At 30.3% G+C, this 16,798-nt stretch overlaps 1 protein-coding gene across 3 annotated transcripts in view; it reads left to right on the plus strand.

Moving 5' to 3' along the window:
- Positions 1–16,798, plus strand: part of cv-c (RhoGTPase activating protein) — a 257,468-nt gene that overhangs the window by 46,168 nt on the left and 194,502 nt on the right. The gene's annotated exons all lie outside the window — the stretch shown is intronic.

Genomic DNA, 16,798 nt, shown 5'->3' on the forward strand with positions numbered 1-16,798 from the left:
ACGATATTTTACAATGATTATAAATATGGGATTGCATACCTGGAATAATCGATAGTTTAAATATCTAAGAGTGTGTTATGTTTAATTCTGATTTGTCAAAATATGTATCTACGTCATGGTTTTTATTTAATTTTTCTTCTATGCAATCATTTCTTTCGGAACAAGCAAATTCGAGATATTTAGTTATATCAAACCTATGTAGTTTGTTCTTTATAAAAAGATAATACTTGCTGAAATGATTCACTTTTAGTTTATATACCAATGCTACGCTGTCATAATATATGTCGTCAAATTGTACCGTCATTGCTTCTGAAAAATAATTAAAAACAATAAGACCTTCACCAAGAGTTAAGCATTGAATACGTTATTACTACTAATATAATCCATAAATTAAATTTAAACGACAACCGAAGAACAAAATTAACGGAAGTTACCATAGAGGATTAAACACGTAGATTGGCATCTCTTCATTTTCTTCAAAATTGTCGCAATATGTCATATAATAATTGTTTGCCATACGTAAACGTTATTAGATCTATCATTGATTCTGTAAATTAACTGTAAACGATACTATATAGTAAGTAAAATGTAACTTTTTGTTTACACTAATACAAGATTTTTCATTATTACTAGCATTGTAATATGTTTAATTAACTTTGATAAGTATACCTTCAATTGCCAAATCACCGTTGCTTGTCTTTTAATATTAGATCCTGGAAAGTCAATAGTAATTTTGTTAGAATAACCGTGATATATTATTCATATAACCAAACACTTACTGGCACACTCATAATTTATAGTTTTGCTTATATTGTCTATAATTCCAAATGCTACATCATTTTGAATCATCTTCAATTGACACTTTGTAAGAAAAACGCTGTGATTATAACATATTTCACTGTTTATTTAATTGCACAGAAATGGGCGCAGCGAGCGCTTGCCAGATGACAGAAGAACTGTCACATGTAAGCAAATTTGAAAGGGAAATTCCCGGTTTTGCGTGCGCTTGATAACGAACTACAAAATTGACTTTAACGATTATTAAAAATAAAATAAAAATATACCATCTTTCTTACATTCAATATAACGAATTTTCAGTATACCGAAATATATTCATTGGTTCTGCTAGCTTCGCTATATTGAGATTTCACTAAACAATGCTTAATTTATTATTATCTAGCTAAGTTTTAAACCTATTCATAAATTATGTACAATATTTAGATTTATCATTAAATATCTAAATTTTAAATCTAACGTTAAATAATATAAAATGTTTTCTTGTGGAAATATTTAGTCAAGTTGTAAACCTATTTTTAAATGAATTGAAAATGTTCAGTAGTGTTTTATAGATTGAACCATTTTGACTATCATAAAAAATCCTAAATAATAATGTCTAATTTGAACCATTCAATTTTAAAATATATATTAAAAAATCAGAACGAAGCAAAAATAATATTTAAAACCCAAAAAGTTGAGGGTCCGGTATTCGCACATGCGCTGGATATAGTATATTTAAATTGTTATATGTTTTATGCATTTGATCATCATGACGCATCAGGTTAACTTGTCAGGCCACTATGGATTTAATTTTAATAAATAAACAATAATGGTTTGAAGCTTTTCAATAGAATCGTTGCATGATAGGATCACTATCAGATATTATTTATTTTCCTCATTATATATGTACATAGTACATACATATGAATATAGTACGCAGATGAACGGCTCTAAGTGCAAAATAATAACAATAATAATAAAAGCGCGAGTGGAGTGTAGCAAGCATCTTGTTTGTAGACACGCGAGCTCAAAATATATGGAGTATGCTAATGTAGATGAAGGCTTTATTATTTCACACAAATCTGTGGGTGGATGTGGGCCGATAATGGCTAAGTATCCCGAGAACCCATGGTTGCTAGCAAAGCATTCCAGATAATCCATTCTAGACGCAAACTCTATTAATATTATTAACATTAAAAAATTACCAGGTACAAAGTGATAATAAGTCATAAAGATAACGCTGGATGTTTGGAGAACTCCCTAGCTCTTTACAACGCATTTTGCAGATAAGATCGGTACATGCTAGAAGTGTGTATATAACGCCTCCAAAAAATTGGTCACGAGTTAAAAAGATATTAATTAGCTCATAGTAGAATCGATTGGGATCTTTACAACAAATGCGTGTTGTGTGTGAGTTCGTGACTGGGAAGCCGTATCTTTTCGCGCCCCATTGTCCTGTGAGTGTTGTTAAAATGTTGTGGACCCCTGCAGTCTTAAACGGGTCCTTATTGCGACGGGATCCGGCAATGATAAGCCATATTTTCTGTGGCGCGTGTGCATTATATGAAGCAATTCAAACAAAATAAAAACTAGCGCAGGCAATATAATCCTATATGGATATTTGTGTTTTTAAATTTCTATCTTGTCTGGAAGATCTGAATTAGTGACTATTATACATTATAATTATAATTCCGATCGATCATCACAGATTAGGTTTACCTAGATTTTCCTAATATCATGGATGAATATCGTGATGATTAATTAAAATCGAGCTAGGTCGTATATAGTTAACATTCGTCGTTAACGCCGGCAAAATATTCATACCATCTAGGCGGATATTTTTTGGAAAAGTTTTCTTCAACTAAGGATTTAGGAGTGACTTTCGAAGAACGCTGGAAATTTAGCCAGCACATTGCAGAGACTCGTAGCAAATCCTTAAAAATGTTCGGTTTTATCTTGAGAAATGCGCGCTACTTCAGGAATACTTTAGTATTGCGCACTCTTTATGATACTCTAGTCCGCAGCATACTAGAAACTAGCTCCGTCATTTGGATCCCAGGCGTAATGAATCAATGTAATGAATTGATGCTGGAAAAAGTACAACGTAAATTTCTTCGATATTTATACTTGAAGAAATACGGGTAATATCCGTTCTTGTTTCCCAGTGCTTTTATTTTAGGAGCCCTGGGATACGTTTCTTTGTCGACTCGCAGAAGTGTTTATGTAATTAAACACTTCTGGAAATTGCTCAAGGGCATCGTAGACAATCCTTCAGTGCTCGAGCAGCTTCAAATGTGGGCTCCTGAAGGTGGTTATAGTTCTCGGTCGCGTCCACTATTCTTGCCTGTAAAGTCTAGAACTGGAGCACTTGCCAACTCTTCTCTGGCTAAGGCTATTCATCTGCTCAATTCTGTCCATAGAAATATTGACATTTTCTCTTGCACATATGGAGTTTTGGTTCAGTTCGTATGGGACAATGCACACCTGTTGAGGTGATTTGTGTCTGTTATTCTATCTTGTTTTTTATGTTTTTACTTATATGCTTTGAGTGTGTGTATAATTATACGTATATGAAATTGTATGTATGCATACTATATATTTATATGTATTATGATATATTTATACTTTTGACTATCGTGACGCATTAGGTCTACCTGTCAGGTCACGATGGTTATAATGTTAATAAATAAATACATAAATATTTGGTATTAAAAATTATCTAATAATGAGCTAATACAGCTCATAGAGAATTTCTTATATGTATTAAAAAAAATATATTGCATTTATATAAAAATACGATCAAATTTTGATCGTATTTTGTCTCTTACCTTTAACTCGAGCATATTTATCACTGTACGAAATAACTTTTGTAAATCACAAATTAAAAGTAATATATTTTTGAATTTAGTTACTTAAGAGCCATTAAATTTTATTTGTTTAATATTTCGTTTCGTTAAAAGCTCACTAGCTGTTTTCGCTACGAGAAATAGCCATTGAGCTTCTCCCCTCACGAGCTCATTCAATTTAACATGAAGCTTGCTTATTGTCTTAGAGAGAAAAAAATTGTTTTTTTACTAAATTATATTTAAAATAAATATATAATAATCTGATCGGGAATCGGGAATCAAATCAGGCCCAGAAGAAGCCCCCCGTCTTCAAATTTTAAAGCTTTATTTAAGATCTGATTTAGTTTTTTTATATAGGCAATTTTAAACAACTGCGTTTTAGACGTACTTACAATTTTTAGTATTATATATTGTATATTTATATATTATATAATATGTGCTATGATAGTTCAAACAAAAATATAAAATAATTTTATAGTTTGTAAACTAATAGTATTAAAAATAAATAGGCCAACGCTGAGTCAAACTCTCGAAATAATCCATGCTACACAATAATTATGCAATTAACACTCTCTAAACTTTTCCACAGTTTTGCAATTAGATTTCTCCGTCCAATTTTTTTTATTGTCCTCTTTATAAATAAGCTCTCGAGCTTTTTTTGTTGCCTGAATCATGCGCGATATTATTAATAGATTATTATTTTCATTTTCGTTTGCATAATAACAATGCCGTCGTTTCGCCTGTGACGAAATAAGCTCCCGCAAACATTCGTCGTCGCGACTCTGCGCGATAAGTCAAAAGCTTTGGCCGTCTTAAAGCTCTCGACAATATTTTCCATATGAAGGCAGGTCACGTTCGGCATTAATAACGTTTAATTTTAATGCGCGCATGTGCGCCGCATTATCTATCGTCGGTGATATAATTCCGCGTTGGAAATTTATTCCACGATAATAAATAATGACAAATGATAGCTTTAATCATAGCAAAGCTCGCATGTGTGAACACGCTCCAGCCGCAGCGTGAGCTTGGATCCGGTTTTAGGAGCTTAAAGCTCCCTCTGCCGTGATACGTATATAAATGGCAAGCGGATCGTTTATGTCAATAATTTGACTCGAAATTGACATGCTAATTTATTTCAATGCCACGATTGAATAATATCGATTGGTGTTATATTGTCAGAACCGGTAAGTTTGTATGTTCAGCAGAAAATGTTTCTGGATCGTCATTCAATTTAATGATATGATTCAATCATTATGAAATTCATTACGGTAAAGATAAATTGCCTATACCAATAAAAGTGTACGTCTACAAACATAATTGCTAATTTGTGGATAATATAAATACAACATATCCATTGAATTATAGTAATATCTTATCAGATGAACCCATGAAACAATATCAACGCAAACAATCGTAATTTAACAGTAAATCTAATTTAGAACAAAAATAAAAAAATGGGAAAAGAATTTACTATAGTTTTAATCATTTGATCATTTAGGATAAAAAATCTTAAGTCCTACAATTAAATTAAAAACAATTTTTTTTTAATTAAAAACAAATAATATTAAGATATTATTCATACATATTTTATGTGCAAGCTAGATTCCCCGAAACGAATTGTTTGTAAATCTTGTCTAATTCAGTTATTCTACTGCACATTTATATAAATTGCAACAAACATAAATCAACGCTTTCTATTCCATTTTATTTATTTAGTGAATCTTTGTGTTAGTAATATGTCTTTAAAATAAAACGTTTTCTAGCATTCGCTGAAAATGAACTATTCGACGCCGAATCGACCGCCACGTAAACATTTGCGAGCTTAGCGCTCGCGATCGCTTTTAACCTTTTGAGTGTCGATAATTTATTTCATTCATGACGCCTCCGTGCTGCACTTTACTCGCACAATAAATTAATACGTTCGTTCTAATTGAACACCTACACGGCGCAATAATTGATCCAATTCTGCGAAATGGTCAACCTTCGCGGGGAATTCGCACCGAAACCGGTTAGGCGTGATGCTACATCGGTTTTTTTGGGAGTGATATCATAATACGCTTCTAATTGTGTATTAACCGTTAATATTGTTTGGTGTAAGGCGAGACAAATGAGAAGCTGATACTAATCTGTGAGGCTGTTAATATCAATCAACGTTTCCGGCCGGTTTGTTTAGATTGAGCTAATTTGAAAGTCAAATTGTGTATGTAATATTAATTGTACAGATTTTGCTGCAAGATTCCCAGTTATTTATTTACTAATAATATAAATGTTTATGTACAATTTAAAAAAATATTCTTCTAGCTTATGATAATAAAACAAACATTGCTTTATAAATATAACTATAATGGTTTTGGCGCTTTAATAAGCGTAATATTGCTAAAGAAAATTAATTATATTATATAAAGGTCAATTTGTGTATATAAATACAAATGTAAATAAGTCCTATTTTTTTGATTGATTATTTATATTCATAATTCGCTTTAGAATATTCATTTATATTTAAGGTAGGCAAATCGCAATGCTATCAATGAAATATATACGAATTGTAGAAAGCTTCAATGAATTTGATCAAAGAGTCAGTTTGAACACAAAACCAGCTATTTATAAATATTGTATACTCTCTGAATAATATATTTGTAATAGCATTGGTTCAATTTTAAAATATATAGCAGTTTATTGCCTTACGTTGCTTTTTCCAATACAGTTGAACCTCGGGTTGTGAGTACTTGTTTTACGAGTGTTTCGAAATACTAGCAATTGACTTGATTTACGAGCGATGATTCTTCTTTCAGTAAAGACATACTTTTTGGAAAATAATTTGCCACTCAAAGTCTTGTTGGTTATGGATAACGCTCCTAATCATTCTCCAGGCCATGAGAACGACACACTGGAGAAATTCGAGTTCCCAACACCTTATTCATTACTCCAGCCCACGAATTAACAGATCATGTCGAACTTAAAAATGCTTTACACCTACCAAATCACTATTTTTGCGATGCTTTTAAGTGACCAAAGAAACAGATCTTACCCTCAGAGACTTTAGGAAAAATCATTTCCATGTCGTGAACTACCCCAAGATCATCGATAAAGCAAGTGGTGGCGCCGAGAGAACTCTGAATTCGGCTTGGAGAAAACTGACACCTAATTGCTAATAACAGCACATAGCTACAGAGGAGATCTCATATAAGGAGGAGTAAAAAGAGGCTGATAAGCCCCTCACTTCAAATAAGATTAGGGATATCTGTAAAATTTTGGAAACAGTGCAAAATTTCGTGAAAAATCACCATTCGAGTGAGACTTTTGCGGGTGTTTCCTTCAAAAAGTTATCAAGAGTTAACTGTTTTCCACTATTCTTTTTCTTTTCTTCATATAGTATTATATAACATGATATGTCTTTATTGATCGCCCTACGCACTTGAGATATGCCTTCTCCGTTGGGATCACAATTTCCATAATATTTTTAAATTTGTCAAGATGTGTGAAGGATTCATTCATATTTTTCATTGTTAAAGAGTTTTCCAAAATAAACCTGTTTCATCTACATTAAATATTTGGCTAGAGGAATATTCTCCATCTTCAATAATCATGAATAATTAGGAAATAAATTCTTTTGCAGCATCTTTATCCGCATCAGTCGATTCTCCAGTAAATTTAATATTATGAAAAGAATACCTCATTTTAAAATTGTAAAACCAACCGTTACTTGCTTGAAAAACCGTGCTAAAATTTTTTTTTTAATCTATCCTTCCAATCTTTGTGCAAACTAAGAGTTTTAGCATGAATAATTGAAATACTCAGAGGGACATCTTTTTGATGTTGGTCATCGATCCATGATAACAAAGATTTTTCCATTTCATCCATGTTTTTTTGGAAGCATATTTTTAAGGATTGTGGAAATATATCTTTAATTTCCACAATTTTAACGTATTCCCTAATTATATTTTTATTTTGCAAAATTTAACATATCGTAGACCTGTTTGTATCATATGAACGTCCGATTGAAGCAAAAGATACACTGCTTGATAGCAGTGTATATTTTGATTCAATCGCACTTATAATTAGACGTTCTGATGAATCCTTGATTTCTTTTTGTTCGTATCAACACTATAGTTTTTCCGTTTCTCACTCATGTTTATAATTTTTTTTAAAAAAAAAAATTAATTAAAATTTTTTTTTTTAAATGTGCGAAATAGCAAATTGTGCGAAAGTCGAACTTTCGAAAGTCAAGGGCCGCCTGTAAATCCTTAAGAGGCAAAAGCATGTCACTAAAAGGTTTCTGGTTAAAGTTCTACAAAAAAATCAAAAATTTCATTGAGCCACAGTGATTTCAATGTGTATAAATCATAAATAAATTATTTGATGTATATTAATATAATATATTAAAATAAAAAATATTTTTAGATTTTGGAACGAATCAAGTTAAGTTTCCATTATTTCTTATGCTGGTATTTGCTTTGATATACGAGCATGCTTCCGTAATAAAATCGAGCTTTCACTGTATATTAAATTGTATACAGGAATTCTTCAAAATTCAATATACGTGCATATTTTAAATTAAATTCATTCATTGTCAATGATACACATTACTATGCAACTTGAGTTCATCCTACGTAAGTCGGGCGTTCCTTCGTGCATTTATCTTACACTCATACGTCGAATACGTCAAAACAAGGCACATTTATTTGCGCGATCTGCTGCATAAACTATAAATCGGCTTAATCGACACGTCTGATCGTTACTATTGAAAAGGCCATTGACATTGCTAACAACACCCTGTGCGTATGTAATTTCTTTCCTTCGCCACGTAATTTCTCGCTATGGAACGTGCCCACGGGCAAAAGGTAAATGAAAGAACTTCAAGAAGTCCTACAATACCCAGATTATTCAACTTTCACAGCCATTTTTTTGCTGCACTAAAATGTCCTTTTAAAATGTTCAGTGACCGCAAGGGGGCCACATGAACCCTGGTTGAAAAATGGGGGTTAATAACACAAAAATAAACAGATATTATTAGGTGTGATTAATCGTGTAATTAAACACATATATTTAATTTTCTTAAAATAGGACAATAATGCCGCGATCAATCGGATTTGCTCAATTTATGATCAATGTTACAAAATAAAATAATACAAGTGATACAAAACAGCGATTTAAATGTTTTGTGCATTTACCGAGCTATTTTTCGCGTTATCAATATTACCAAAATTCTGAAGTTTACTACTAGTTAAAATGTATCACATTGTCTCTCACATAAGCATATTACTTATAAACTTCAATGAAGATGCACTAAGTTCGATTTCAAATCACACTCTATTAAGAGAAAGAAAAAGTCAGAGGTTCCATCCAAGTAAACCCCAACCTTTTGCAGTCACATTAACGCGATGGATGTAAAAGGATGTTAATCGGTTCATTGAACAATCGATCGTTCAGCAGCGCTGTGGTGGTCGCACCTCCGGCCTAATTGGCAATCGGCAGTCCAAGAGGATTTTTACCCTCGAGCACAAAATTTCAATGGAATTAAACGTCGGTACGATACTTTATTTTCTTACTGCGGGTTATCGTGCTCATCTGTTGCACAACTTTGTTTGGAAATTAACTGAGATGTGAAATGGGAATGCCACTTTTTACGAGTGCGTGATTTGGGCGTTATCGTGTATAAGATATTACGCTAATGCTGGGAGTGGTCATTATGGCTGTTAATGCTGATTGAGAAGTAGGATAACCACGAAAAGATATCGCGTTTGATCTAAATAGAGAGCTAGCTGTAAATTTAATTTTGAACTCAATTATATTACTAAAAAATATTAACTTATTCTTGAATTCATATCTAGAAAACTCTGCTATTCAAAAAACACATAATTGTCATGATTTTATACTGAAAAATATTTTTTTAATCATAATTTGTTTCATATGGTAATAAGCAGTTATAATCGATTGTAACAATGTGCTTGAAAATTAAATCATAAGTGTCTTAAATAAAAAACGATATTATATAAGAAAAAACAAATATTATAAATATAAATGAAAAAAAAACACTACATATAAATTATAATTACGAGTATTACTTAATTATTGTTCTACAATAATAATATTGTACAATAAGCTTCAATGGATATTTCATTTTCATTGTTATGTATTTTGCTGTGTTATTTGTTAATAAAAATGAAGTTATGATACATTTTTAATACTGTTTATAAACCGAGGAAATAAAAAGGGCGATGAACTTTATATGTCATATCATAATAATGCCATATATGTACATATGTATTTATGTGTATTTCACAAATTAAAATATAAATTATTTCTTATGCATATATACTAGCGAATACATTTTAATTTCATCGATGCATTGCACCATAGATCTTTCTTTGATCTTATCTCGAACTTAACGACTCAATACAAGGTTTGAACATGCCACGATTTGTGTTTATCATTGTGTTTTATGCACACTGCTTCAAACATTCTTATGTAATAATGTAAGAAAACTTACGTATATTTTTAAACATGTTCATCATAGATCATAATGTTCAGACGTTAGCTAAACAAGGTCTGTTCAACACCGTGGAAGATTAATGGGAGTCCTAGATGTATTTTTGTAGAATCATCAGCAGCAATTTGCTGTGACAAAAGATCTATTCGCACGCCAGTGCCAAGATGATTCATAACTTCATAACCATCAGTGAGAAATAGAGTCATTGTTTGGATAAAATATTTCTACACTGCGTTTAATCTGTCATCATCAGTTCCATGTCAATATTCAGATGTTGATCTTTATCTTTTGAGCCGAATTTTGTTGATGCTTTCATTTCTATATTTTATATAAATTTTAATTTTAGCGTTTCCCATTTCATCTTTGAACGACCGCCAGAACAAATAATTTATCTTGTTCAAATTTTATTATACGGTAGGTGTGCTCTAGTGGATTTAGAAATATAAACAACTCGGTAGCGCAATTATGACGCTTCATAAAAGCAGATTTATGAGGAAAAATTGAGTAAAAGTGAGCTAATTAAAATATTACATATTTATCATCTTACAAAGAACGTGCACGTAAAATATATTTTACATTAAAAACATGTTTTACTAACATATATGTTAAGCTTATATATGCTACAGACAGAGCTTTAATTATATTTAATTATATTTCACAAATACGATCTGAATTCTGGTGCATGTTTTAATTTATGACACACTACATAATAACCTTTTTAGGACGTAAACCGTACCAATCTACTTTAAAGCATCTAAACTTAAGGCACAATAATATGTAACATATGTATATCCAGAGAACTATCATAGAATATTTTTTTGTAGGGGTTTCAAAATAAGTTCCGCCACTGTTTAATTTCTAATGACTCATACAAATTCAACGTCTAAACCACCAGACACTTTCTAGCCAATGTCCATTAAAGGCGAACGATCCAGCGCCAGCGTCCCATTATCCTGAGGCTCAAATGGTATATGTGAGTATTCAATTAACATTTGATTTGCATACACTGTATCGGTCTGTGTGGTTGTTTCCGACGTGTTTGGAGTAAGAGTTCGAACGGCACCCTCACCGTCTCATTAACCACTCGACCACGGGTGGTCTGTGTGGTATGAGCCGAGTTAATTATGAAAGGACCTTTCGCATCCAGACTCTTGATCTCGCCCTTACACGTGACTCATTTGAACTTTATATAAATCCCATAATGTTCGATAACAAGTTCGATGGAAATAACCATACGTTTATAGACAGATTCGTTTCTTGGTTACATTGATTAACCATATGCATTCTCAGACAGATTTCAAGACTAAGATATTATACATATTTTATAGAAGATGATAGATAAGCTACTTTATATTTTTTAATATATCATATTTTTCACTTCTTCAGCTCGAGCTTTTTATACTATTTCTGCTAAAGTTTAGAGGAAATATTGCACATAATAAATTAAAAATATAAAATATAACATACTCTTTTGTGCTCTATGTATGTGTATACAATACAAAAACTGTTTCACTGTATTACATTTTTTTTCCCCCAGTAGTTGTAAGTGATACTGTTAATTTTCATTTATCACAGCTAAAATTAATATGTAAATTTACATCAAATAAATGTATCTTATTTTGTGTCAGAAAAGTCTTAGTTTCATCCTTTCTTCTACTTGGTATTTATATTTTTAGTAGTACTGTTCATTATATGTACAGTATACTCTTGATTATCCGGGCTAATGCTGGGAAAAAAATGAACCACAAGACTATCATTCGTTTTCAATATGCTTTCATTTGGATCAGAAAAAGCATTATCTATTAAAAATACGCATTTCTGTGGCAAAGCTTTATTTAAAAAAAAATTTAAACCCATTTGGCTTTGAACCAATCTCCGAAGATCTCTCTATCCATTGTGATTTTAATAATCAACAACAAGATTTTTTTATTTCAGTCCCCTTACCTTACCACACCGTTGAATTTATTTTATTGACGGATAATCCGCAAACCAGATAGTCGAGAGTACATTGTATATTAACATTTAAAAATTGTATCTTGAAAGTTTAAATAGCAAAAAACCCATTCTGTATTATTTATAATAATACAAAAACGATAACGTGAGTGTTAAAGGTTAGTTAAATAATTCCTATCTTTATCGTTTTATAATCATTTTATTTCTGATAAATGAAAAGTTTGCAAATTATTTTAAATAGTAAATATGAACGCAGTATATATTTCATTGATGAATCTGTGCAATAAAAATATGTATTTATTGCTCTATAAATATAATATGATATATGTAGGTACATGTCATTTAGTAGTATTATACGGAGCATAAAAAACTTTATCTAAAGCACTTAGAACAAAATAGCCTTAATACAATCACACCCCCAGGAAATGCCCCGAATCAAATTTAGCTTAATACCAATTAATCCATAGCATCATCCAACACGTGATCACAGATTGAACTGTTAAATTACACACAATCGGCGGGATATATCAATCAAGCCGCTCGTTACAAGCGTGAGCACTGTAATTATTGTCGCAATTTAAAACGTATCTCTAGATAAAGGAGGATGGACAAAAAACTCGAAGATTGTATCAGCATTATTAATATTCGAGATCCAGTTACGGCAAGGCGGTAGTAACTTTAATATAATACGTTATTAACATTCAATTTACTATATGACACCTCTATTACCGCAAATTTACTCACTGACGGTAGTAACTCGTCGGCATCAATAAGAAATAGCTGACTAACCGAAGAACATATCCATGGTTCGATTCTGGACTACATGTGTCTTAAAATAATATATTGATGAACGAATACTTTATTTTCACTGCGTAATCAATTTAATCGAAAATAGCTGTTTATGAGTACAATAAATAAATGCACTTCTCTCTTAAAAAAAGCAATTGATATAGAAAAAATAAAAATATTCATAAGCAATTAATTAATTGTTAGCCAAATATATAAAATTTTTACATACATTGGTAATAATATCTTAATTTTTTTATTACGGAAAATAGCAGCTTAAATTAAAATCAATGTTTAGTATATAAAGTGTAATAGTGATTAAATTTATATACATTTGTATCAAATTTTTCATGTTTTCTCAAGTTAATATTAATACATGTTTTTTTTATTATTATTTTTTTAATATCACAGTTCTGCAATTGACTTAATTATAATTTAAAAAATATAGTAGTATATGTATATTTTGATGGTACGACGTGTGTCAATTTCATATCATGTGAATATTCATCCAAAAGGTCGTTGTTATTTAATACATTGTATGGAAAATATTCAATTTAAATATTCATGATAAAGTTTTATTATTAAATTATTCATGAAAAGTGATAATTTTCTATTTAATATATAAAAGCGTTCATCGTAGTAAGATTCATTTCATATCATTTATACAGTGTTATCTCATTTACATATAATGTGTAATGTCAATTTCGTTTTATCTCTAAAAAGGTCATCGTTCAATCTTAGACGATATTGTTATTTATAAATAAATTAATATCTGTTTATTATCTAGAAGTTAAACATAAATATGTTTATTGTTTTTTTATATATATATTATATAATACATATTTGTATTTTTACGTTTATTATAATTCTTCTTCTTTTTATAATAAGGATTTTATATATTCTACAGAAATGTATAAAATTTAGTTAAAATGTTAAAGGATAATTAATACACAGGGAAGCTATGACTAGCACATGTGCAAAATAATCAATTACGGTGTTTTAAATAAAATTCTTTTTCATATATTCATCTGTTAAATTCATTAAAAACTGTTTTTTTCAATTGTCATAGCAACGGGGTAACAAGTTCATAAATTAATATAATTTTTCGAGCAACATGACGTAGACAGCGATCTTTAATACTGTTCATTTTATATAATGTCGATATATCGTTGTTTAGTAATCAAAGGGTAAATATATCAGCTTGTTTTAAATTAAACCATATCATGTTTTTTTATTTCATATAACTACTATTTGTTAAAATCAATGATGTAATTAAAATATTGTAAAAATGCATCATATAATTTGAATGTCGGAAATCAGTGTTAAAACTAGCAAGTTTATATTGCATTTAATTAATGACAGAGGTATCCAACTTTTTTGATCTTCCGAGCCGTATCGCCCGACATAAAATTGTAAAGAATTCAATATTTATTATAAGATTTTGAATTATAGACAATATAATCAGAACTATAAATTATAAGTGTGCCAGTAAGCGTTTGATTATATGAATAATATATCATGGTTATTCTAACAAAATTACTATTGACTTTCCAGGATCTAATATTAAAAGACAAACAGCGGTGATTTGGCAATTGAAGGTATACATATCAAAGCTAATTAAACATATTACAATGCTAGTGATAATGAAAAATCTTGTATTAGTGTAAACAAAAAGTTACATTTTACTTACTATATAGTATCGTTTACAGTTAATTTTCAGAAGCAATGATAGATCTAATAATGTTTACGTATGGCAAGCAATTAATTTATGAGGCATTGCGACAATTTTGAAGAAGATGAAGAGATGCCAATCTACGTGTTTAATCCTCTACAGTAACTTCCGTAAATTTTGTTCTTCGGTTGTCGTTTAAATTTAATTTATAGATTATATTAGTAGTAATTATGTGTTCAATGTTTACTCTTGATAAGAGTCTTATTGTTTTTAATTATTTTTCAGAAGCGATGATGGTACAATTTGATGACCTATATGGCTACAACGTAAAATTGGTATATATAAACAAAAAGTGAATCTTTTCATGTTGAAGTCACTGTCAGCAAGTATTATCTTTTTATAAAGAACATACTACATAAGTTTGATGTAACTAAAAATCTTGAATTTGGCTATTCCGAAAGAGGAATGATGGTACAGAATAAAAATTGAATAAAATCCATGACGAATCTCTTAGATATTTTGGCTTTCGATTATTCCAGGTATGCAATTTCATATTTATAATCATTGTTAAATGTCGTTTCTTAGATAACATCCAAGAAACTACACATTTATAAGCTGTCCTTTGGCTGATATATATAGCGTTCCCACTGCGATTTGATCGACATTAACTTTCAATCCTCATACATACTAAGGATATATTACACGTTCACATTTAAAACGTACCTAGTTTATTTGCAATTATTAAAATCTAACGAATATGTGCATTCAATCAAAAACAACGATAATTTTTATGTATTGTAAAAGGAAAAACACATTTTTCGGCCTCGGAGCCCGACGACAAGAAGTCAAAATTTAAAGATTTCATTACGATGGTTGTTTTATGATTGCTTATCTAATTTAATCAATGTATTCTTCTTATCCTAAATACATTACACACCAAAATAACGAAATTCCCAGTATAGCAAATCTTCCGCAAAAAACTTTCATACAAATTTTTTTTAACAAATTTTATGGTGTTCATTACAGTATCCTTAATAATGTACAAAAAATTATCTTTTAATATTGTAAAGGACTATTTTGATGATGTAGTAATATGCTAATTAAAAATTAAAAAATATATATCATCTTCCTTACATTAATAGTATAAAGTATAAAAATATATCAGTATAAAGTTCTATGAAACGTTCGGAAAAACAATCTATAGTTTTCGGCACTTTAAATAGCCGATATGCATTATCTGGGATATCCAGGTTATTCGAGAAATGTAAATTCCGAAGAATTTGAATGACTGTTCCGTGACATGGTTTTCGATTAACGGATTTGTAAACCAATAGAGGTGTAATGACCCTTTTCTAACGATTCCCATGATTATAACCAATCTGATCCATATCTTTAGCTCCGAAATTGATACATTCTCCCATTTTTTAGCTTTGTTCCCTCTGCAATTGCGTGAAGTAAATTGTCTTCAATATTTTTTTCCGCAAATCCTTCCGGTCCCATATTATTGGTGTCAACATTTATTTTCTTTAATCCTTCAAACGGTGGATCATTGTCATTCCAATCAAGGGTAATATCCTCGCCTTCTTCTGAATCCTCAGAATCACTCTCGAGTGTCATGACACGTGGACGATCCCTCAATTGACCAAATAGGTCTTGGTCACTATCACTTGAATTCCCAGTATCTTCATTGTCAACAACACAAAATTAAGCACTATTTTAGTTTAAAGTTAATTGGAATAATTAACTATTTATTATAATCACTTTATAATGCACAATAATTAAAAACATTGAAAGGGATATTATTATAAAAAATATGAACGAAAACACTTATTCGAGAAAAATGTAACGAAACAGTTTACACGTCCGTTAACGACAGTTGTCGCAAAAATATTTTTAAATGCATCCATTCAAGTTGAAGGTTATGCTTCATGGATAATAAACCATAAAGATTAAAAATACAAAATGTCATGCACCTCAGATTACAAAAAAATATATTTTGTATCAAAGGTTGACAATTTGTCTATTTTTAAAATATCTATTTCTAATTCGAATTATTTTAATGCAAGTTCGTTTGTATATTTTTGGAATATCAATCTCTTATTCGATTTATGTTAATGAGAGAGTGACACGAAGGTCACCTATGTTGACCTTCTAAAAGTATAATGTCGGTGATTTCGTTTATTTATATTTTTATAATATGTGAATGTATATTGCCATATCTTGAAGAAACATAACATAATACATATTTTTGATAATGAAATCCCATACGTCAGA

The sequence above is a fragment of the Plectrocnemia conspersa genome, unplaced genomic scaffold (assembly GCF_051122295.1).
Source record: "Plectrocnemia conspersa isolate PC_06_02 unplaced genomic scaffold, ASM5112229v1 ptg000009l, whole genome shotgun sequence".
Taxonomy (NCBI): Eukaryota; Metazoa; Arthropoda; class Insecta; order Trichoptera; family Polycentropodidae; genus Plectrocnemia; species Plectrocnemia conspersa.